General features: G+C 36.3%; 1 pseudogene; it reads right to left on the bottom strand.

Annotated features, from left to right (window-relative positions):
* Positions 1-483: 483 nt before the first annotated feature.
* On the bottom strand, positions 484-900 carry LOC107977921 (annotated as a pseudogene).
* Between the last annotated feature and the right edge of the window lie 22,861 nt (positions 901-23,761).

The following is a 23,761-nucleotide window of genomic DNA, read 5'->3' as shown; positions in this document are numbered from 1 at the left end:
TCAGTCACACATATGGTTGAACAATAAACAAAAATCAAAGTACAAAAGGGACATGTAATGGAGGTGACAATTACTTAATATACACAACAGAAAACATCTGAACAAATTAAAAACATCTTATGTAAAAGTTAATATTAACTGATTGAACTAGTATATGATTCAAACACCTGGAATGTTAGATCACAGTTGATTTCTGTGGCTACCATCAAATTTTTATTTTTAATTTGTCTTTGTGTGTGTGTGTTTGTGTGTGTGTGTGTGTGTGTGTGTGTGTGTGTGTGTGTGTGTGTGTGTGTGTGTGTGTGTGTGTGTGTGTGTGTGTGTGTGTGTGTGGTCTAAAGTAGTAAACTCTTTAATTGAATGTTTATGTCTTTTGTTAACCCGTGGGGTGAGAATTACCGTCCTTACTCCAGTTCCAGGTACAATCTCATCTTGGTTAGGCTGTTGGTGAGGGGTTAGGGTAAGAGCAAGCCCATGATCTCCTCAGGGCAGTGGGCTCAGACCGTGGCTGTATTTACACTACTTCAGGACCTCATTGAATCCCTCACATAGGATTAGGTCACTCTGAGTGGTCAAGCAATACAGGAAGAGCTTTATCTCATAGGAGCAGGGCCCCATCTGTAGGGGTTGAGAGGCCTGATGGGCAGGGTCCTGCTGGACAGCAGGCTGGGCAGGCTCCAAGCTTCCCCCACTGAAGGCACTAGTCAAGGCATTACCCATGACATGCCCTACAGGTGAGCCCACACCTCAGCCAGCAGCGGTGGATGCCATCTGAGCCATAAGGCCACTTTGGCCAGAAGCAGTTGGTACCAAGGCAGCCACTGAGGGTGGTAGGTGCTCAGAAGAGTGGGCTGGGTGGCTGGCTGGCCTGGCAGCCCTGCTGCGGCTTCCCTGAGGCATGACATTGGTAGGACCAACCAGGATCAAAGTAAGAAGCCTGGACATAGCAGTCGCTTGTGCAGGCAACAACTACTGCAGCGTGCAGCCAGTCAGGTGAAAAGGGTGCAATCTCTTTTAATTTGTCTTTTATACAGCTATTAAATTACACTAATTTAAATGTATATTACAATGCTCCAAAGGATATTTAAAGTACAACAGAAACTATAAACGTAACTGAAAATTATCCATGCATGTCTCAAAAATATAAAGTCATTGGAGATATTTATAGAAGATATGCAAAGACAAAATATAAGAACAACATTAAATAAAGAATGTATAAAAGACAATTTTAGGTCATTAAGAAACTGGTTTCCAGGTGCATTCAGTGCAGAATTCTATCAGAAGTTCAAGGAAGATCTAATACCAATACTCCTGAAATTATTCTACACAATATGAACAGAAGGAACATTACCAAACTCTTTTTATGAGGCTACAGTTACACCGATACCCAAACCACACAAAGACCCAACTAAGTAAGAGAATTACAGAAATAATGTCGTTCATGAACATAGATGCAAAAATATTCAATAAGATACTGGCAAAGGGAATGCAGATACACGTCAGAAAATTATGCACAATGACCAAGTAGGATTCATCTCAGATGCAGGGATTGTTCAACATATGAAAATCCATCAATGTAATCCACCATATAAAGAAACTGAAAGAAAAAGGAAAACCACATGATCATCTCATTATGTGCTGAAAAAGCTTTCAACAAAATTTGAAGGTCTTTGAGAGAATAGGAATACAATGAACATACCTTAACAAAATAAAGGCAATATAGAGTAACCCAACAGCCAACATCAAACTAAATGGAGAGAAACTCAAAGCAATCCCATTGAAATCAGGAACAAGACAAGGCTGTCCACTCTCTCTATAACTATTCCACACAGTACTCAAAGTTCTAGCTATGGCAATAAGACAACAAAGGGAGATAAAATTGATACAAATTGAAAAAGAAATCAAACTCTTACTATTTACTGATGTGACCCCAAAAATATTATCAGAGAACTCCTAGAACTGATTAAAACCATCAGTAATGTAGCAGGATACTAGATTAACTCAAAAGAAAATCAGTAGACTTCATCTATAAAGATGACAAACAGGCTGAGAAGGAAGTCAGAAAAATATTATCCTTTACATAGCCACAAATAACAAAGTATTTTGGGGGGTAAATCTAACCAAACAAATGAAAAACATGTATGACAAGAACTACAAGTTTTTAAAGAAAGAAATTCAGGAAGATATCAGAAAATTGAAAGATCTCTAATGGTTTTGGATAGGTAGGAACAACACAGTAAAAATGGCAATCCTACTAAAAGTAATCAACCGATTCAATGCAATTCTCATCAAAATCCCAGCACAATTCTTCACAGACATTGAAAAAACAATACTTCCCTTATATGGAAAAACAAAAAACGGAGGATATCAAAAACAGTCCTGTACAATAAAGGAACTTCTGGAGTCATCACCATCCCTGACTTCAAATCTACTATAGACCAATAGTAATGAAAAGAGCTGGGAATTGGCATTAAAAATAGAAAAGTGGAACAATGGAAACATATTGAAGACCCAGATATCAACCTACACATATATGAACACCTAATTTTTGACAAAGAAGCTAAAAATACAAAATGGAAAAAAGGTAAACATATTCAACAAACAGTTCTGGTATAACTGGAGTCAAAATGTAGAAGAATGCAAATAGATTAATATCTACTGCCATGCACAAAACTCAAGTCCAAATGGATCAATGAACTCAATATAAATCCATCTACACTGAACCTCATAGAAGAGATATTGGGAAATGCATTTGAATGCATAGGCACAAGAGTCCACTTCCTAAATAAAACACCACTAGTGCAGACACCAAGAGCAACAATTAATAAATGGGACCTCCTGAAACTGAGAAGCTTCTGTAAAGCAAAGAGCATGGTCAACAAGAGACAACAGCTCCCTACAGATTGGGAAAAGATCTTCACCAACACTACATCTGACAGAGGGCTGATCTCCAAAATATACAAAAAACTCAATAAATTAGACATCAAACTACCAAGTAATCCAATAAAAATGGGGTACAGATCTAAACTCGGAATTCTCAGCAGTACAATCTCAAATGGTTGAAAGACACTCAACATCCTTAGTCATCAGGGAAATTCAAATAAAAACCACCCTTAGATTCCATCTTACAACAATCAGAATGGCTAAGATCAAAAACACCAGTGACAGCCTATGATGTAGAGGATATAGAGAAAGGGGAACACTCTTCCATTACTGGTAGGAATGCAAACTCATACAGCCCCTATGGAAATCAATATGGTGATTTCTCAGAAAATTGGGGATCCAATCTCTAGATTCTGAAATACTACTTTTGCTACACCACAAGGACATTTGTTCAACTATGTTCATAGCAACATTATTTTTAATAGCCAGATCTTGGAAACAATATAGATGCCCCTAAACTGCAGATTGGATAAAGAAAATGAGGGATATTTACACAATGAAGTACTACTCATTGGTAAGAAATAATAACATTCTAAAATTTGCTGGCAAATAAACAGAACTAGAATAAAACATCCTGAGTGAAGTAACACAGAACCAGAAAGGCAAATAAAATATGTATTCACTCATAAGTGGACACCAGATATAAAGCAAAAGATACCTAACCTATAATCCACAATCCCAGAGAAGCTAGAAGTCGCTTCCAGAAACTGATGGAAGAAGATGTAAAAATCTTCAACTAAACATTGGGCCAAGCTCCTGGATTACAATCAAAATGAGGGAGGATTGATAACATGAATAAAGGTATCAGGCCCATGATGGGGAGACCCACAGAATCAGCTGACCTGAGCTAGTGAGAGATCACTGACTCATGTCTGCCATGGTGAGCCTGCTTAAGCCTGAACTAGACTCCCTAAATATAGGTGACAGTGATGTGACTGGAAAAGTATATGAGGCCACTGGCACTGGGTCCAAGAACTAAGATTAATGTACAAACTGACTTAGAGGAGCCCATTCTATATGGAGAGATATCTTGCTCAGCCTAGACACAGGGGTGTAGGGGGTGGAGAATTGCCTTGGTTCTGCCTCAATGAGATAATGAGACAGACTCAGTAAACTTGCTATGGGGGCCATACCGTCTTTGAGGAACAGATGAGAGGAGGGGGAGAGTGGGTGAAGTGGGGGGAGGGAAGAGAGGTGGAACTGGGATTGGAATGTAAAAAATAAATTAATAAAAAATAAAAAACTGATTTTTTTCTGTAATTTTCTCTGTACTTAAATACATAGTATTTAGAAATAGATATAAAAGTAAATTTATGAGGACTGCATTTCAGAAATTTTATTCCCATCATTTATGATGGAAAACATTAAAATATGGCTTTCTAGAAAAATTAAGACAGACAAATAAAACATCCCTTTTGATTTTCCTCCAGAGTAGTAGGAGAACATGAGTCAATTATCTGTAAATACACCTTGAAAAGAAGCTTACTAAATAATTTCATTAATATAATTATGATCACACATGAAGAAGTTTGTGTAAAGGGTGTGCTCCTTTTTATGAGGTAATTACATCAATTATAGGCAATTACTGCACCTGCATTATCACCATTGAAAATCCTTTATTACAGTTATTGTCAACTAGAAAGTGTGTTTGTTTGATGTGGCAAGTCGGTAACAAGCTACTGTATAAAACAAATCCAGAATATAAATATCCTCTTGAATTAACAACTCATGAAACAGTGATATGACATTCATGAGTTATCTTTATATGTTATAGTGATTTATGTCTACTAAGAAGTGTTTTCCTGGTGCCTTAAATACTCTTTACTTATATACTTAGTTTGAGAATGTTTTTTTAAAAAATAATAACAGGCAAAAGAAGATGGCTCAGCAGGTAAAGGTTTATTTTGCAACCCTCATGAACTGACTTTGATCCCTTTATTCAAAGATAAATTAGAAGAGACTCATCTCACAATGTTGATCTCTGACCTCTACATCCATGCCTTGACACCTCTTTGCTTTCTGACCATATGAGTAATAAATAATAATATTATCCTTTATTTTGTTTTTGTTTTGGTTTGGTTTTGGTTTTTGGTTTTGGGTTTTTGGGTTGTTTTTGTTTTTGTTTTTGTTTTTGTGTTTTTAGACTGGCTTTCTCTGTGGTATTGGAGCACTGGAGGCTATCCTGGAACTAGCTCTTGTAGACCAGGCTGATCTCAAACTCGGAGAGATCCACCTGCCTCTGCCTCTGCCTCTGCTTCTGTCTCCTCTCCCTCTGACTCCTGAGGGCTGGGATTAAAGGTATTCGTCACCACTACCTGATGAAATATTATTATTTTAAGAGACTTATTTTTTTTTTATAAAACAGCAAGCCAAGTGCAACTTAGCTGCCCATGTAAACATGGATGCAGGGTCACCCTTCAGAGTGCTGACTTACCAGAAGCCATATCTTTAAAGAAAACTGAACACCCTTCTATTCCATTTACAACTCCTCAGTTGCGTTTGGGTGCTCATGACTGCCTCCTATCCAGGAGAGAATACTGAATGCCTTGATCCCATGCAGGGTTTGCAGGCAATTATAGCTGCTATGTGTTCATAAGTGTGAGCTGTCAGTCACTGTTTTCCACTGGTGTTTACAGTTATCCCAATCCCTTCACATTAGTCCCTGAGCTTTGAGGAGAGGGGTGTGACACAGATGTCCTGTCTGGGGCTGAGGACTTCAAAAACACCTGACCTCTGCCCTTTTACTAGTAGAGGATTTCTGCATTCAGCACCATCCATTCCACAGAGATACACTTCTCTGATGAGGTTTTGGAGATATACTAAGTTTTGGTTAGAAAGAATTTATTTATCAAAAAACAAATAGCATTAGGGTTAGCCCTGGGCCTGTGAGCTCCCAAATGATGGGGTTTAATTCAGAATTAAAGTACCATGCATGTATTTATACAATTAGTATGTTAGGCTAGTTCTTTGGTTTTGCACTTTATTTATTTACTTATTTATTTTTTAGAAGGTCTCATATCCCAGGTTAAAATCCACTTGCTGTGTAGCTAATGATTGCCTGGAACTTCTGATTCTTCTGCCTTTGCCTACTGAGTTCTGGGCTTACAAATTTTAGTCAAATGCCTAGATTATTTTTTGAAACATTGTGTAGTGGGTCACTGTGAGCTTCATATGCACCTTCTGAATTTTCAAATGCCTTGAACAGAGTCTAGTACATAGAAGTCTGTCAGTAATTAATACTGCTAATCATATATTTGTGTGTTCTGAAGCATCTCCACTTACAGTGTATCTCGTGTGGGTAAAAGTTTTATATTTGTAACCAGAATAAAATTGAAATGTCTGTTAGATCAGTCTTCACATAGTGTAACATAAAGACTAAATAGAAATGAGGCTAAGGAGGTGATTCAGTGGGTCAAAATGTTTGTTGTAAAAGCAAGAGGACCTGAATTCAGATCTCCAGCACTGATACAAAACCATGTGTTTTATTAGTTCTTTGAGAATTTCATGCATACATTTAGATTATACTCATCTCCTATCCATAAAACTTTGTGTCATTTTCTCTTTTTTTAAATCCAATTGTGCTGCATATTCTCTTGGATCTGTGGTCTGCCGCTTGCAGAGAAAAAGTTGTGCATTACATTCTACTCTCCCTATATTCAAGACTTTTAAAACTATCAATATTATATTGTGGGATTCTGTGAGATAGCCATGTATTTAGTTGAGTTTCATAAATTTGCATATTTATATTTTCTCAGATTTTCAGGGATTTTTCAGTCATTCTTCATTTCATTATATGTTAAAAAGAAAATAATCTTTGCAATTATGTTTATTTAATTGAAATTCAGTATAATTTCTCTTATTCTTTGTACTTTTATATGTCAGTCATGTCCCAGTAAACTGCTTTCAAGTAGAAAATAGAAATAAATATTTCTTTTTATTTCTGTTCATGCATATGGGAATTTGTCTCTGTGTGTCTGCTTCATATATAAGGGCACTTGCTGTGGCTGGAAGATGACACCAGATCCCATGCAGCTGGAGTTACAGAATTTTAAACAACTTAGCATGGGTGCTGCAAATATATATTGGGTTCTTTTTGATGATCGATTAGCCCTCTTTACAACTGAGCCCTCTTTTCAGTCCCTAAGAAATACAATCATATTCTCATATTCTCATATTCTCATATTCTCTCTCTCTCTCTTTCATGCACACACATTTATAAATAAATATAGATATATAGAGCAAATACACATATCAAAAATTTGAAAATAAAAATGAAGTAAACATCAAGAAATCTGTTCCACCCTTTCTCTCATTTCCTCTTTGCTTCCTGGTATGGAAATCAGTGTACAAAGATAAACACAGTGAGCTTCCTTCCTACCATATTTCCATACCTTAAATGTTAGCATGTACCCTGCTTTAGTTACATAATATTCTCTTTAGTTCACTTATTATGTTGGTGCTTCATTCATCATTTTTCTCAGAGGATCTCATCGATATTTTAAGATTGTGCATTTTCACCATTGTTGTTTCTACTTCCTTTGATGATATAACCTCTCACTTTCATTGAGCAAGAAATCTGATGACTTCATCTGGGGAGCTGTAAGCTGTCTGCTGTGGGTGTGCATGCCTTCCCTCTGCCTCTAATGTTATACCATGCCACAGAGATATACACCACAAAATTACAACTATGTGGTTATTTCCATTTATGGACTTTTAAAAATCATTTCTTCTTCAAAAAATCTCTAGTCTAAATCTAGATTTCCTGGGATACTTTAATATATGCCAATGAATTTATGTTAATGTCTCTTTTGATACTTTTAAATAAAAAATGAATAAGTGTCTTATAACATTGAGCTCAATTTTCTGGGTTTGCATTTAACAGTTACAAGTGTTTATTGATACAGTAGCTAATGATTCAAACAGAGATACAACACTTGGTTAATGTGTGCAAAGCCCAGTGACACTCTCACAAGTCTACTGTGATGTAACACAGTAAATCCAGGGTCACTGTATTTATTAGTGTGCCAATACCCCATAAAACACAAGTGTGCAGTAGTATTTAGCATAAGGATAGTCCTTGGTGAAAAAGTCATAATATTATTTGCTTTTGTCTTGTTGCTTGCTATGTTTGGTTCACCTTTTGTCCACTCACTTCCACTATGCATCTGATGGTGATATCAGGAGCATTTACTTGTCCTTGCCAGGTGATGACATGGAAGAAAAATAGAAGAAGTACTGGTAAATAATGAGAATGTCAGGGTGCAACTGGGGTGCAATATTGGTATCTACATCTTCTGATCTTCCCTACAGAGCTTCACTCACTGCAGAATAGGGAGAATTGGGTCTTAGTTTCATGAACAGAGGAAGCCTGAATGCAAGTAACTTGAGAACTACCACTAGACATTTTTTTCTTGGTCCAATGAATGCTATTTCTTTATATGTATTGGCACATGCATGACCAAATTTCTCACATGTTGAAATTATATTATATACAGAACTGTTGAGAAGTGCAGAATATGCCTATGATTAAACACACATAGAACCAAAACATTTCTGCTGTGCAATGACTAACCTTCATTTCTACTTATTCTGGGATAAGGGAAGTCCAAGAATGTAAACCTAAATTTTGAGAAATGGATAGAAGTGGCAGGTACTTTTTATAAAAAAAAAAAAAAAAGAATGTCCAAAATAACCCTAACAATCATGAGTAATTAAGTGTCATGTCTTACTTTTGTCAAGGATTGTAAATAGTGTGTGAATATGATGTTGGTTACTCTCTTCAACAGTAATGAATTTTCTGTTGATTTTCTGAGCTACTTTGGAACAATGGGGGTTTTGAAATGGAGAGGCACTTATATGCCAACATGTTTGTTCAGCTGTTCTGCAATTGTCTTAGATGTGAGCTGACTGAGGGAAAACAATAAGAGACTATGTCCTCAACCCCAGACACTGAAAATGAGACTAGCCAAAGTAAAATTGACATGGAGAAAGAAAACAGTACCCATTCCAGACAAGCTGTACGGGCTGTATGTGCTTGGATGAGATGTTTTACCATACTATGTACCAAAGCCCCCTAGGCTAGATTGAAATAAATGGGCATAGTTTTCATGTCTTCGGTAATCTAGGTTGTGTTAATATTTATATATATTTTAAAATTTCTTAGGTAGGAAAATTGAAAATTATCATCAAGTTTTTGACCATGGCATTAAAACTCTAGAGCTTTTAAAGCTACAGTCTTTCCAAACATGTCATTCTTTAGCTTCTGTCGTTCAATTCAAATGACTGCCCACCTGTTCCCTTCATAATTGCCTTCCAGAGTTAACCTCCTGAACTGGAGCAGTTCTTCACTCTAACTTCCTATGTGAATTAACTTGGGAACTAAACCCAAAACACAACCGAAAAATGATGTACACACACATACATAAAAATGAAATTGTCAATACCAACTTGACGTTGCCCTGACCAAAATGATACTGTCTTACCACAGAGTTCTTGTGGGCAACCAGGAAAATTTATGACCAACAACTCACTTGAGGGTCAATATTTCATACTAGATCCTGTGCTTCTTACATCATAACCTATAGTTTTTCCAATGAAATTCATACAAATACATACATACATACATACATACATACATATGTAAGTATATGCATATACTAATGCATACATTTATAAATATGAAGTTTATAAATAATTTTCATGTGACTTTTTAAAAATCCTTCATGTTGCTTGTTCCTCCTCCACTGGTCTCCTCTACCATTCCATCGTTCTCTCTTAAACCTCACTCTCCACTATCTCCCCTTCTCCATTTATATCACCTGTGTTCTCTCCATCTGTTATCGCTTTAAGTTTCCTTAATGCTACTATAGATTAAACACACAAATCAAAAGACCAAATGCTAATATCCACATATGAATAAAAACTCTGGCATTTTCTTTGGGAATTGAGCTACCTTGCTCAGCATCAAGTTTTCCATTTATATTTTAGCTGCAAATTGTATCTTTAAAATAGAATTAAAATTCCATTTCATATCAGTACCATGCTTTCTTCAGTAATTCACATTCCATACACATTGGCTGTTTCCATGTCCTAGTCACTGAGATTAGAATAGATATGAGTGTGGATGAGCACATACATAGAGAGCTCTGTGTGGCCAGTAGGACCATTTAGATATCTTCCCAGATATGTATGACTGAACTATATCTACAGTTTTGAGGAAGTGACACACAGACTTCCATAATGACCTCATCAATTTATAATCCAACCAACAGAATTACCAGTTCATTACTTGCATTTGTTGACCTTTCTTTTCTAAATCTTATTGATTTTAACTGGGATAATGTGAAAAAAAAGTCATTTTATAGTTCCTGTCCAATACAATAACAATGTAAACAATTCAAAGAGGATGTATTTGTGGCAAGCCTGATCTAAATTTTGCCAGTATGGGATGACTTTATTTCTTTCTAGGGATGATAGAGAGTGAACCTATTTTCTTTTCTACTCCTTGATTCCTGGATCCATGGATCCTGGGTTTTGAAGAAACTGTTCCATATATTAGATGATTATTGAAAGTGTATATCACATTCTGGAGACTCCTACCTCATCCTTCCAGGCTGCCACCGAATTGGCACTGTCACTGTCTCTCTAAATGGGAATTCCATCCTTTTATCAGTTCAGAAGTTGAAGGATGATGTAGAAACTAGTAAGACCAGTGGATTCCATGATCATGGGACCACTGACATATTTCTATGACTGTATAGTGAGTTCCCTGGCCAGAAACAGTATCATATTGTATACTATGGCAGTGAACTAGGCATTCTGTGAGTTTACATGTGGTGGTTTTGGCAGAAACATTATGTGCAGAAATGGCAAATCCATGTTCTCTATACCAGTAAGGATAAATCATTATCTTTTCCACAGAGGTAGAGGTCCAATATACACAACCTCTATGGGAATGGTAACATATCCATGCTCAGCAGTGGTCTCTGCTGTTGATACATCTAACACAGCACTCAGTATCAGCTGGAGCAAGGTCAGTCCATGTTGTTGAGCCCATGTGTAACCTCAATATCTTCGAAATTGGCCACTTTCTTCATGGGCCCATTGACTGGAGAATGAGGTTCAATTTCTAAAGAAAGGTTAATCTTCTCTGTTTAATTATTGAACTCCTCTTATGCTGAAGTCTTCATTTGAGAAATATTTACATGGGATAGAAGTATCTTCACATCCTTGACCCATTTTGAAAGGTCTTCTACATAGCTCTTCCCCAGATGTCCTTCTCACTAATTTTCCAATGTTGCTCTTTCCAAGTCCCTGGTCATCCAGTCAATCTATTGGCTACAGCCCATAAATCAGTGAACAACTGGCCATTTCTTCTTTGAAACAAACTGTAATACCATGTGTACTTTCCAAATTTCTGCCCAATATGAAAATTTCCTTTCATGGTGCCATTGTTGTTCCAAAATTGTTCCAAAAAGACATTAAATTGCTGTAGTTGTCTATTTCTGTGTGGTTCCTGTATAGCATGCTGAACAATCAGGAACAAGTGCCTTTCTAGATGCTATGGATTGAATATTAGTTGTTTATTCCTTGAGACCCATATGTTAAGATTTGGTTCCCAGCTTCTATGACTAGTAATGGGATAACAAGGAAGTCCTTCAAGTCCTTCAATCTTTGAGAGGGTGTTCACATAGGAATCTTTGAAAGTACTGAAAAAGGAGTTATTATGAAAGATTCTTCAAATATACTAGAAGGGATTCTCAATTTAAACTGCATACCAAATATGTGGTGATGTATAAAATGCCAGTGCCTGAGATTCAGGGAAGACGAATTAAATCAGAATTCTTAATTTTCACTTCATTTTATTTTTAGCATAATATTTTGTTAATTCTTAGTATTTCATGCACATATTCAATATATTTTGATTATATTCATCCCAACCACTTATTGGCTATTCTCAGCTGTATTTCACTACACTCCAACTCCTCTCAACTTCCTGTACACATTCCTTTAAATATGTAACCTACTCTGTCAAATTCCTGATACCAATATACTAATGGATGTAGGACCATACTGTGGAGACTTTAGGGTACACAACCTGATGATTTATCTCCAAAAAGCTATAAACTATCAGTAGTTGCTCAGTTAGGAGATGGAGATTGTGAATCTCCCTTATTCTGGAATGTTGACTGGTTTGATCTTATAAAGGCAAACACAGCTGCTCAGAGTTAATGTGCACAGGCATTCTGTCTTGCCCAGAAGCCACTGTTTTACTCCAATTCCCTATAACCTCTGTCTTTTACAATCATACTGCTCCCCTCTTCCATCATTGTCTCTGAGGCTTGGGGTTAGAGGGTGTTCTAACACATGACACTGCCAAATGGAAAGAAATTTCATCACCCAGCTCTTCCATAGTTGTTGCCTGGGCCTCTCTGCACAGGTTCTCAACAGCAGTCAGCAGCCACTTGCCAGGACTCTGAAAGGCAGGCTCATGGTTGGAAATTGCAGGAGGGGCTTGAGATTGTCACTGCAGGAAAATGAAGAAGTCAGCAGTTTTGGTGATATACCTGAGAAGTCCTTCAGGAGAGGGAATATCACAATTCAAGGCAGTGGTGCTTTTATGGATGGTTTGAAAGTGGAATTTTAAATGAGGCAATAAATAGCTTAGCTGTGATTGACATAATGTTGATTACAATTAATATCAGCTTGGTAATTAATATCTTATTAATATCTTATCCTTTAAAAAGTTGTTTGATAACTGAGTCAATTTGATAATTTGAAAGAAAAGATACAAACCAAAGAAAGCATTACTATTGACAAGATGCAAGCCTTGGAAAACACTCATCAATGAAAACAAGGACATTTTGACTGATAAGATAGAAGCCTTAGAAAGACTTATTAATGAAAATAAGAAAATTTTGACTGATAAGGTGAAGTCTTAGAATTGCTTATTTTTTCCCAATTTTTATTTATATTAGAAACAAGATTGTTTTACATGTCAATCCCAGTTCCCTCTCCATCTCCTCCTCCCCCCAACTAATACCCTACCCAACCCATACCAATTTTGCTTCCCAGGGAGGGTGAGGTCGTCAGAGTCTGTCATATCCTTTGGGATAGGGACTAGGCCCTCCCCCGTGTGTCTAGGCTGAGAGAGTATCACTCTATGTGAAGTAGAATCCACCATTTAAAAAAGCTGAAAAAGAAAAACAACATGATCATCTCACTACATGCTGAAAAAGCCTTTGACAAAAATGAACATCACTTCATGATAAAGGTTCTGGACATATCAGGGATAACAGCAACACACCTGAGCATAATAAAAAACAATGTACAGTAAACAAACAACCAACATCAAATTAAATGGAAAGAAACTCAACACAATTCATCTAAAATTGGGAATGAGACAAGGCTGGACTCTCTGTCAACATCTCTTTAATATTGTACTTGAAATTCTACTTAGAGCAATAAGACAAGTAAAGGAGATCAAGGGGAAACAAATTGGTAAGGAAGAAGTCAAACTTTCACTATGTGCAGATGATATGATAGTTTACATAAGTGACCTGAAAAACTCTACCAGGGAGCTCCTGCAGTTGATAAACACATTCAGCAAAGTGGCAGGATACAAGATTAACTCAAAAAACTCAGTAGCCCTACAATATATAGGTGATAAGAGGTCTGACAAAGAAATCAGAGAAACATCACCCTTTGCAATAGCCACAAACAACATAAAATATCTTGGGGTAAAACTAACCAAAAAAGTGAAAGACCTGTATAGCAAGAACTTTGAGTCTTTAAAAAAAGAAATTAAAGAAGATACCAGAAAATGGAAAGATCTCCCATGCTCTCAGATAAGCAGGATCAACATAGTAAAAATGGCAATTTTGCAAAAAACAATTTATAGATTCAATACTATTCCTATCAAAATCCCAACACAATTTGTCACAAAAATTTAAAGAAAAATACTCAACTTTATATGTAGAAACAAAAGACCCAGAATAGCCAAAACAACCCTGTACAATCAAGGAACTTCTGGAGGCATCACCATCCCTGACTTCAATCTCTATTATAGAGCTATAGTCCTGAAAACAGCTTGGTGTTATCACAAAAATAGAAAGGTAGACAAATGGAATCAAATTGAAAACCGTGATATTAACCCACATACTTATGAACACCTGATTTTTGAAAAAGAAACTAAAGATACACAATGGAATAAAGAAAGCATCTTCAACAAATGGTGCTGGCATAACTGGAGGCTGGCATGTAGAAGACTGCAGATAGATCCAGGTCTATCATCATGCACAAAACTTAAGTCCAAATAGATCAAAGACCTCAACATCAATCCAGCCACACTGAACCTCATAGAAGAAAATGTGGGAAGTACCCTTGAATTAATTGGTACAGGAAAGAGCTTCCTGAACATTACTCCTGAAGCATAGACACTGAAATGGACAATTAATAAATGGGACCTCCTAAAATTGAGAAGCTTCTGTAAGGCAAAGGACACAACCAACAAAACAAAATGGCAGCCCACAGAATGGGAAAAGATATTTACCAATCCCATATCCAACAGAGGGGTGATCTCCAAAATTTACAAAGAACATAAGACTCTAGTTTCCAAAACACCAAATAATCCAATTAAAAAAGTGTGTTACAGAACTAGATAGAGAATTCTCAATTGAGGATTCTAAAATGGCTGAAAGACACATAAGAAAATGCTCAACATCCTTAGCCATATGGGAAATGCAAATCAAAACAACTCTGGGATACCATCTTTCTCCTGTCATAATGGCTAAAATCAAAAACACGAATGATAAATTATGCTGGAGAGGATGTGGAGAAAGAGGAACACTCCTTGACTGCTGGAGGGAGTGCAAACTTGTACTGCCCCTCTGGAAATCAGTATGAAGATTCCTCAGGAAAATTGGAATCAGTTTACCACAAAATCTAGCAATTCCACTCTTAGGCATTTACCCAAAAGAAGCACATTCATACAACAAGGACATCTGTCCAACTATGTTCATAGCAGCATTGTTCATTTGTAATAGTCAAAACCTGGAAGCAACCTAGATGCCCCTCACCTGAAGAATTGATGCAGAAAATGTGATACATTTACACAATTTAGTATTACTCAGCAAAAACAACACAACAATATAAAAACAAACAAACAATGGAATCTTGAAATTTGCAGGCAAATGGATGGTACTATAAGAAATCATCCTGAGCAAGGTAACCCATTCACAAAAAAGACAAACATGGTATGCACTCACTCATATTTGGATTTTACACATAGAGCAAAGATTAACACCCTACAATCCACATGACTAGAGAAGTTAGGCAACAAGGATGACTCTAAGAGAGACATGCATGGCCCCCCTGTGGAAGGGGAAAGTGGCAAGATCTCCTGAGCTAACTGAGAACATGGGGAAGGGAAGAAGGAGCTAAGAGAATGAGAAGGAGAGAAGGGGAGGGGGTGAGGAGGACATAAGGGAGCAGATTGCTTACTTTTGCAAGATACAAATATTGGAAAGACCTACTAATGAAAATAAGAAAAATACTCATACATAGACAGAGATCTTTAGAGGAGTGGCCCAATGTTATTAGAACACCAAACTTAATTTATCCAGTTACTATAAAAGAACAACCAGGAAATGATAGGCACCTCCAAGACTATTCAGAAGTTAGTTGAAATTGTAGAAATATGAGATGTGAGAATATTTAAGGAAGCAGTCATTTCATATGGTATGCATTTCCCATTTGTGAAACAGATGTTAAATTCATGTGTGATTAGGAACAGAATTATTCCACAAGACAGGAGAGAATTAGTTACAACAATATTGGAAGCTGGTCTTCAGTCACAATGGAAAATATGGTAGAGGAATCTAGGGCCATAGACCAACAAAGTAGAGCTACAGAGGTAATGAAATTTTGCAAAAACTGCTTCTCAGTAAGATCCAGTATGCTAATTTGAAAGACAGTCTATTTTGAAGGATAACATCTTGGTTCTTTGCCATATAGCCGTTTGAATGCTTGGGATAATATTGAAGAATCAGGAAAGAAGACTGAGCTATTTTCTAAAATTATAAAAATCACAAAAGAAGATTTCCATGTTTTTTTTTTTTAAAGATTGTCTTCAACTGTGAATAGAATATTATCAGATCCATAAGGTCGATAAATGTTACTTGAATATTTGGCTTTTGAAAATGCTAATTCAAAACTCAAAAGGATTAAGTCTTTAAAGGCAAGGTCAGCACCAATAGACAAATAGATACAAAATACAACTGGTTTATGTGATACTTGTGGAGAAGAAGATATTGTCAAAGATTTTAAGAAAAATTAAAATGTCAGCTGTTTTATTTGTGGTAAACAAGGTCATCTGTAAAAAGATTGTAGGCAAGGTGTTCCTAAAAAAATATATTTTCTAGAGATAATCAAAAACAGAAGGTATCAGCCTTGTGGAATATGAAGTTGTGGCAAAGGCCAGCACTGGAGTAAAGAATGCTGATCAACATGGGACAGGTAAAGTAATCCTTGGGGGCGGGGTCTCTTGCAGGCTCTAATAATAAATTTGGATCAGTTGTACTCTGTTAACATTAAGGAAACCCCTCCACAGAGCAATTAATAGATTTAATTCCTGTTGTTAAAAATAATACTTCTCTTGATGACAAAACAGCTTTTGTACGTAACAGAAAATATACTTTAAAGATTGACAGGACAGTTCTAGGAAGATCTGATTTCACTTTAAAAGATAGACTTAGTAAGCAGAAAGGGCTAATAAAGACCCCTAGAGATAGATTACACAGTGCATTATAGAATATGAATTTTTGAAAATGCTATTGAAAAAGAACAGAGGCTGCAGAGAGATATTGGATAATAAAAATTAAATCAGTCTACATATTTTAAAGATATGTTGATCTTAGAATTGAAATCAGGCTTTTTTATGTTGCAGAAGAGGTTTTGATTTTTGTTTCCACAGGAGACAAAAAGCTATGGTTACTAACAAATTGGTAAAGGTTAGATTCAAACAGAAGAGTCCTATTTATTAGGAGAAAAATAGTTCACTAAACAGCTTGGTCATTCATTCCAAATTAAATTATAAGACTAAGAAATGCACTTCATTTGGTCAAGTATAGAAAAATAAAATAATTTTTATTAAAAGAAAATATTTTTTCTGTTGCCAAATATATTTTGTCTTAACAAAGCTATAACCTGAAAAAAAGGAATCCCCCAAATTTAGGTTTAGGGAATGATTTTGTTTTTCTTTTTCCAAAAGAATTAAAGCATCCAACTAAAGAATCTGAAGAACACTGGACAAATGAGATGTCCATAGAAGGACAAGTCATCCATAGAAAAATGTCCCCAGGAAAATAAAAGAGTACAATTGGCCTAATGGTATAGCAGATTGCCAACAAAATAAAATTTCATGAATCTTCCCAAATATTTCTTTCCGTTGCTCTCTACAAACATAAATGGTGAATTTTTTATGGTCCCAATTCAATTAAAAATCAAAGCTGGCGTTAAAACATAGCTCTCTCTCTCTCTCTGTAAACAGAAGCATGGTTGTTAATGGAAATTGCAAAAACTCTGCCTCAAGAGTCACTTGATATGAGACAGAAAGAAAACTAAATTAAGGGACTACTCTATTGTCACTGATATCATAGTTCTTGCTCTTATTTTGACTCTTTGTTTTCTAAACATATAAATATTATTTTTAAGTTTATAAGACTTATATATATTTTTTCTGACATGATATTAATGGCCATATAGACTACTAATTCTACAAACAGGCCTCATATGGCCTTCTCTGTGTGCTATTTTTGGCTTGAGTCTAAAAGCAAATAACTAGGATTTGCATTTTGCACCCTATATATACTTAATAGATTGTGTTCCTTTAACCTCTCGGAAAGCTGCTGCATATAACATTTAAAATGTTTACCTTTTTTCCTGTGAACCATGGCCATTTTTAACAGTGGCCTTTGAAGTCTACAAAAAGATGATAGGGCCCCACAATGATGATTTCACCTGGACTGTAGTAACAACATTAAACTGACAAACCCTACATAAAGATCAGCTTTGAAATACAAACTGCATGGGACAGTTTCAAGGTGCTTAGCTGAGATATTCCACCTCACAGACTACTCAAGCTAAGACTTCGGATAAGCCCTAAAAGTTCCAATTACATGCAGAATGAAAAATCAATGTTACAGTTAATTTTTTTCAGGAATTGATTGTTACCTCAATTTTCTTTAGGTACTCTAAAGATGCCACTTCCCCTAGACAATGGGAAGTAATTTTAAGAATATAACACCAACATTCACAAGATGTGTCACTCATTGAGGAATAAATGTGTTCCATTGTTTAGTGGGGTTGGTTGCAAATTCTTACTAGTCATGGTAAGGGAAGAAACAAAGAAAAGGAGGTAGAAATCAAGGATCTCTTTCTAGACAAAAAGGGAGGATATGAGAAAGATAGGATAAAAAGGTATATTATTCAATCTACATTAAAATAAAAAACAACTCTTCTTTTGATTTTAGAAGCACTCTTATTAACATATTAATTCCCCCATTCCCTCACTCCCCCACTCTCCCATGCTCCCCACTGACCTCCCCAACTCTCCCAACTCCCCAAGAATAGTGAGGCATTCCATGGGGGACCATCAAAGTCTGTCGCATCCTGTTGGGGAGGGCCTAAGCGCTCTTTCTTGTACCTGGGCTGCAAAAGTATCCCTCCAGAGGAAATGGGCTCCCAAAGTCCTTTTGTGCTCTGCTACTCTTAAACTGAAACATTTTACATTGGTATGGAATTTGTATACTGGTACAAGTTTAAGGTTGTTTTTGTTACTCTTGATATGTGTTTTTATCCTTGTGTGACATATTGTACCTATGCAGCTGATTTTAAAATGTAATGTATAATTAAGAAATACAGGATAGTAGTTAGTTAGCATAATAAGCAAACGTGTAGCCATGTTAGGTATGTTTTCAAGTTTAAACAGATATTTGTTTCAGACAAATAGATGATAACCTTCAGACAGTTTAGAAACATAAAGAATGTTGAATATAAAAATTTTTAATAATCTAAGGCTTCTCAAGAGAGTGAAATATGTCTCCTACCGGCAGCACTAGTTTACCTCACAAAAGGATGATGACTATTAAAGGACTCCATATGGAGTTTTTCTTATTGTGGCAATTTAACCACTCAACAAGAAACTGCCCTTGCTTTGACTACTGATAGTATGCTGTTGAAATTAGATGAACAGGACATAAAAGAAGGTGACTGAGGAATTTGCTAACAAAGAGTAGGGCTGTCCTTCAAAATTCCTGCTTCAAAGAAAAATGTCTCAGGTATTCCAGGCCTGTAGGCTGAATATGGATGGATGCCCCAACACTACAGAGGAAACTTGGGTGGATGTCCAGGCAGTCAGCTACTTCTATCATTTCTATATTTTTGGAAGTTGTTTGCTTTGTATTTCCTATTTGCTCAGGTAATATATTTTATCAAGTGTCTGATGGAGTTGAAGATGAGATAGTTATAGTTACAGTTCTCCTTGTTACCAAATTCAGAAATTTATTATAGAGGTATAAGTGTATGAGGTTGAGAGACATAAAGACTTAAATTGTTTATCAAAGAAAATTTTTGAGAGTTAAAATGATAGTTTTGGGTTAACAATACAAGTTAGGATAGAAAGTAAATTAGGTACCAAACTTCACTCAACAAGATAGGATAGCTAATAGTGTAGTTTCTCTGAATTTTCAAAATACAAATAAATGGTCTGGGCATTGTGAATATAATCCTTACTTGATAATTGTTCTTATTGTATATAATTTTACTGTGTTAAAGTCTTTCCTTTTTATTTAGACAAAATGGGGGGAATGTATGTGGATATTCAATCACACTGTGAACTCTTGAGTTGGCATTTGTTTAATTAACTTTGTTAACCAAACTAACTTTGGTTTAGGAGACTGAGTTAGCAAATACCTGACAGAAAATAATAATAGAGCATCAGAAGACATCTGGAAGAGATACAGCAAACCACCATAAGTAGTAGGGCTTTGGAGTATGCAGTGTGTTTTTGTTTGGCAAAGTGGAAGCAAACTCTCTTTTAGAGATGCTAGCAAGAAGAGTTTAGCTGGGTGCTATTCAAGCTCTCTGAGGGAGAGATTGCAACCTGTGAATGTCAAGTCTTAATTATAAATAGGATGGTAGAGGTGAAGTTAAAGCTCCCTTTAGTGGCAGTGGCAGAGCCAGTGCCTACAGCAACAGAATTTCCACCAGGCTGCAGCCAAAGCAGTTTACTAACAGTAAGCAGGCTTATAACTATAGAATAACAACTGCTGGCTAAAATAGTGATTGATTAAGGTGAAGCCACTGTGAAAAACAAACAAACAAAAAGCAAATGGAAGAATCTATTTGTGGCTGAGCATTCCAAGATTGATGAACACCCCCTCTCCTGCTGCCACCATCCACTCCCTCAGCAGTCTACATAGCACTTTGTTGTCCTAAGAAAGTTAATCATCAGGGAAAACTACATCTGAAAGAGGATTATTGCTAGTTTAGGATATACAGAACTGAAAAATAAAGAGGCAATCAATCAATCAATCAATCAATCAATCAATCAATCAATCAGTCAGTCAATCAACTAAACCCTAGAACTAAGCACCAAGAAAACAAACAACTCAATTGTAAACTGGGCTACTGAATGAAACAAAGAGTCTTAGGACTGAGTAATAAAAATAGCAAGGGAATACTTTTAAGAGATATAGTCATCAGTCTTAGACATCAGGAAAACAAAAATTTAAACAACCTTTGGTCTAGATTTTCCTGTTATGGGGTGACTCTGTTTCCTTTGTAAATCGAGGCATGAGCCTTGTTCAGTCTCTGGAGCATGAATATATCTTCCTTTTCTGGTAAGTGTGCTCTTATTCTGTTCTCCTGTATCTGGCAAGGTATTTCTCAGGATACCATGGGATGAAGATGTTTGTTGATTTCTTCCTAAATGATTCCTAAATAAGAGCACAAGTAATTATATGAGTTACCAATAACAATGTTGAAAATTACAAAGAGCTAAAATACAGATGTTTTAAAGAAATTTTTGCTCACATTATTTTAACCACATAATGCTGAATAGGATAGTCTGGAATGATACAATAGCTATAAGATCCCTAACAAACTCTTAGACATTTAACTTGAGTGTTACTGAGGCATCATATCTACACATGTCCCATGATGAGTATAATCATTACATCTAATGGATGAAGAAAAAGATACATATTTTCTGAAAGCTGACTAATAATATTTCTAATTATATTTAATTATAATGAATTTGAGTCACATGGGAATGTATTTCTTATTCTCAGTATTGTATCTTCAATAAAACAAAGAGAGACATATTTGACAGGAACAGAGAGTCTGGGATTTGGGAACTGACTTTGCTTCAGAGTATTCAGAAAAATAGCATGAAGTTAGATTTGGAGCTAGGGTGAGTCAACAAGTTAGGTTTTCTGTCATAACAAGCAATCTCTAGGATGTCTCCAACACGACTGAATATAAATGTGGATGTCATGATACATTGCCCAACAGAAGCAAGGCACTAACAATTACTACAGTGGGTGAAAGTGACACGTGGAGAGTAGACTTGCAGATAGTTATGCCAATGATTAATAGAACACAGTGTTCTTAGAAGATAGACACACTGCCAGGAAGGCAATTGACCAATCATAATTCTGAAGGTAGAATTTACTTAATCCAAAGCACCTGTTCCTGTTTCTTGATTTTAAATGTTCTGTGAATCAGAGTCTCATGAAGATGACCCTGTATAATAGTAATAATTTGAATAGATCACCTGAAATAGATCTAGGAATAGACCTAAGACTATTTATGTTGCTGACTTCTCTCTCCCTCTCTCTGTCTCTCTTTTATCTCTGTCTCGCTCTCATATATGTATATGTGTACATATATATAATTTATACATATATAATTGTGAAGTGCATAGGCAGTATGATTTAACTAAAACAACTTCTGACTTGAATCCATGTTAAGATTTTGATTCATTTCCTTTTACTAGAATAGGAAAGATGGGACACAAATGGGACCCAGGAAATAAAATATTTTCTTTACCAGACTTGGGGTTCAGAAAGTATACTTCCTCTGATTTTATATACATAAATTGGTAGATACGGTTAATGGGTGACTAAACTCCCTCATGTAGATCTTTAGCCTACAACATTTTTCACTGCATTGTAACCAGAGGACACAAATAAAGCTGTCCTTTGCCTTGCTGAGATAGTGTAGAAGCAGTATCAATTCCAAAGAAAATAAAAATGAGACTACCTAAAGATGCAAGAGTTTGTCCATGCAACATTTCTATTTGAACTTCAATCTCATCCTATAAAGGAAGATGGAATGTAACAGAGGAAAATGAGCTACTACAAAAACAATCAGCTAATGCCTTAATTGCAGATACCATGCCTAACCCGTGTAGTAGAACTCAGGCTCAGATACATAGCCATGACCTTGGGAATGCAGCTTTATTTTTCATCTCTTTCAAGATAATCAGTAAAGTACACTTCACATGTGAGGAAGATTCAAATAAGTATAAATAAACACACGCCACAAGAAATGTTAATCTTCTGTCTTCTTTCTGCCTTAGTGTACTCTGAAGGGGCCTGGGCCATATGCACATTTTTCAGAGGATAAAACCAGTTCACTATTTTCATGACAGTAAGTTAACTAAACTTGGTGAGTACAACTTTTAAAGTATAACCATAATATACATATAGCTCCAAATGAAGGAGAACACCTGTAAAGTTCCAGAGGATAAAATGTTCTCAGGGTTCTGGGCATTGGTGACGCATGCCTTTAATCCCAGCACTCGGGAGGCAGAGGCAGGTGGATCTCTGTGAGTTTGAGGCCAGCCTGGTCTCCAGAGTGAGTGACCGGAATAGGCTCCAAAGCTACACAGAGAAACCCTGTATCGAAAAACAAACAAACAAAAAAAGTTTTCAGGGACATAATGGTCTAGGATAAGCGAGAAATAAATCTCCAAAATAAAGGACAAATGACTGCATCTTCACTTCCAAACACTGACATGGGAGGAAGACATTTACAAGGCTTGTGACATGCTCTACAGTTGACAGAATGAGAATCCTGTTCTGATCTTCTGATAGCTGACATGAAGAGCATCCAAGGTTAAGTTGAATTAAGAAATGAAAGGATTTTACACCTGATCCACGATGAAGGAAACGCAATTTCATCTTGCAAAAATGACTGATATTTCTCAGCCTGGATACAATTGACATTTCAGACCAGTGTTGGGATGGGTTGCCCTTTGTTTCTTGTTTTATTGTTGGACATTTAGGAATGGTCTTGACCTCTGTGCACTAATGCCAGAAGCAGACCCCTTTCTTTAATCCTTTCCTCACAAGTTAAATTGCAGGAGATCTCGACCTTGCTAACGCTGAAACCCTTTAATACAGTTCTTCAAATTGTGGTGACCCCTGACCATAAAATGTTTAGTTACTACTTCATAACTGTAACCCTGCTAGTGTTATGAATCAGTGTAAACATATAATATGACCCCCCAAAGGGAGGCTTGACTCACAGCATGAGAACCACTGGTCTAGTGCCTCCTAGTAAGGTTGGGGGCAAACTTCCTCTATTATAGATGCTTAGGGTTTCCTTTTGAATCAAATTAGAAAAGATATTTCAAATTTGGCCAGAGTTATACCAAATGCAGTAGCTAAATATATATCACTGTAACAGATCCCAGTAAGACTAGACCCCAAGACAGAAAGAATCCAAACATAAAACATGAAGTCATCTTCCA

Source organism: Cricetulus griseus (assembly GCF_003668045.3).
Source record: "Cricetulus griseus strain 17A/GY chromosome 1 unlocalized genomic scaffold, alternate assembly CriGri-PICRH-1.0 chr1_0, whole genome shotgun sequence".
Taxonomy (NCBI): Eukaryota; Metazoa; Chordata; class Mammalia; order Rodentia; family Cricetidae; genus Cricetulus; species Cricetulus griseus.
This window is presented reverse-complemented; position numbering and strand designations above follow the sequence as displayed.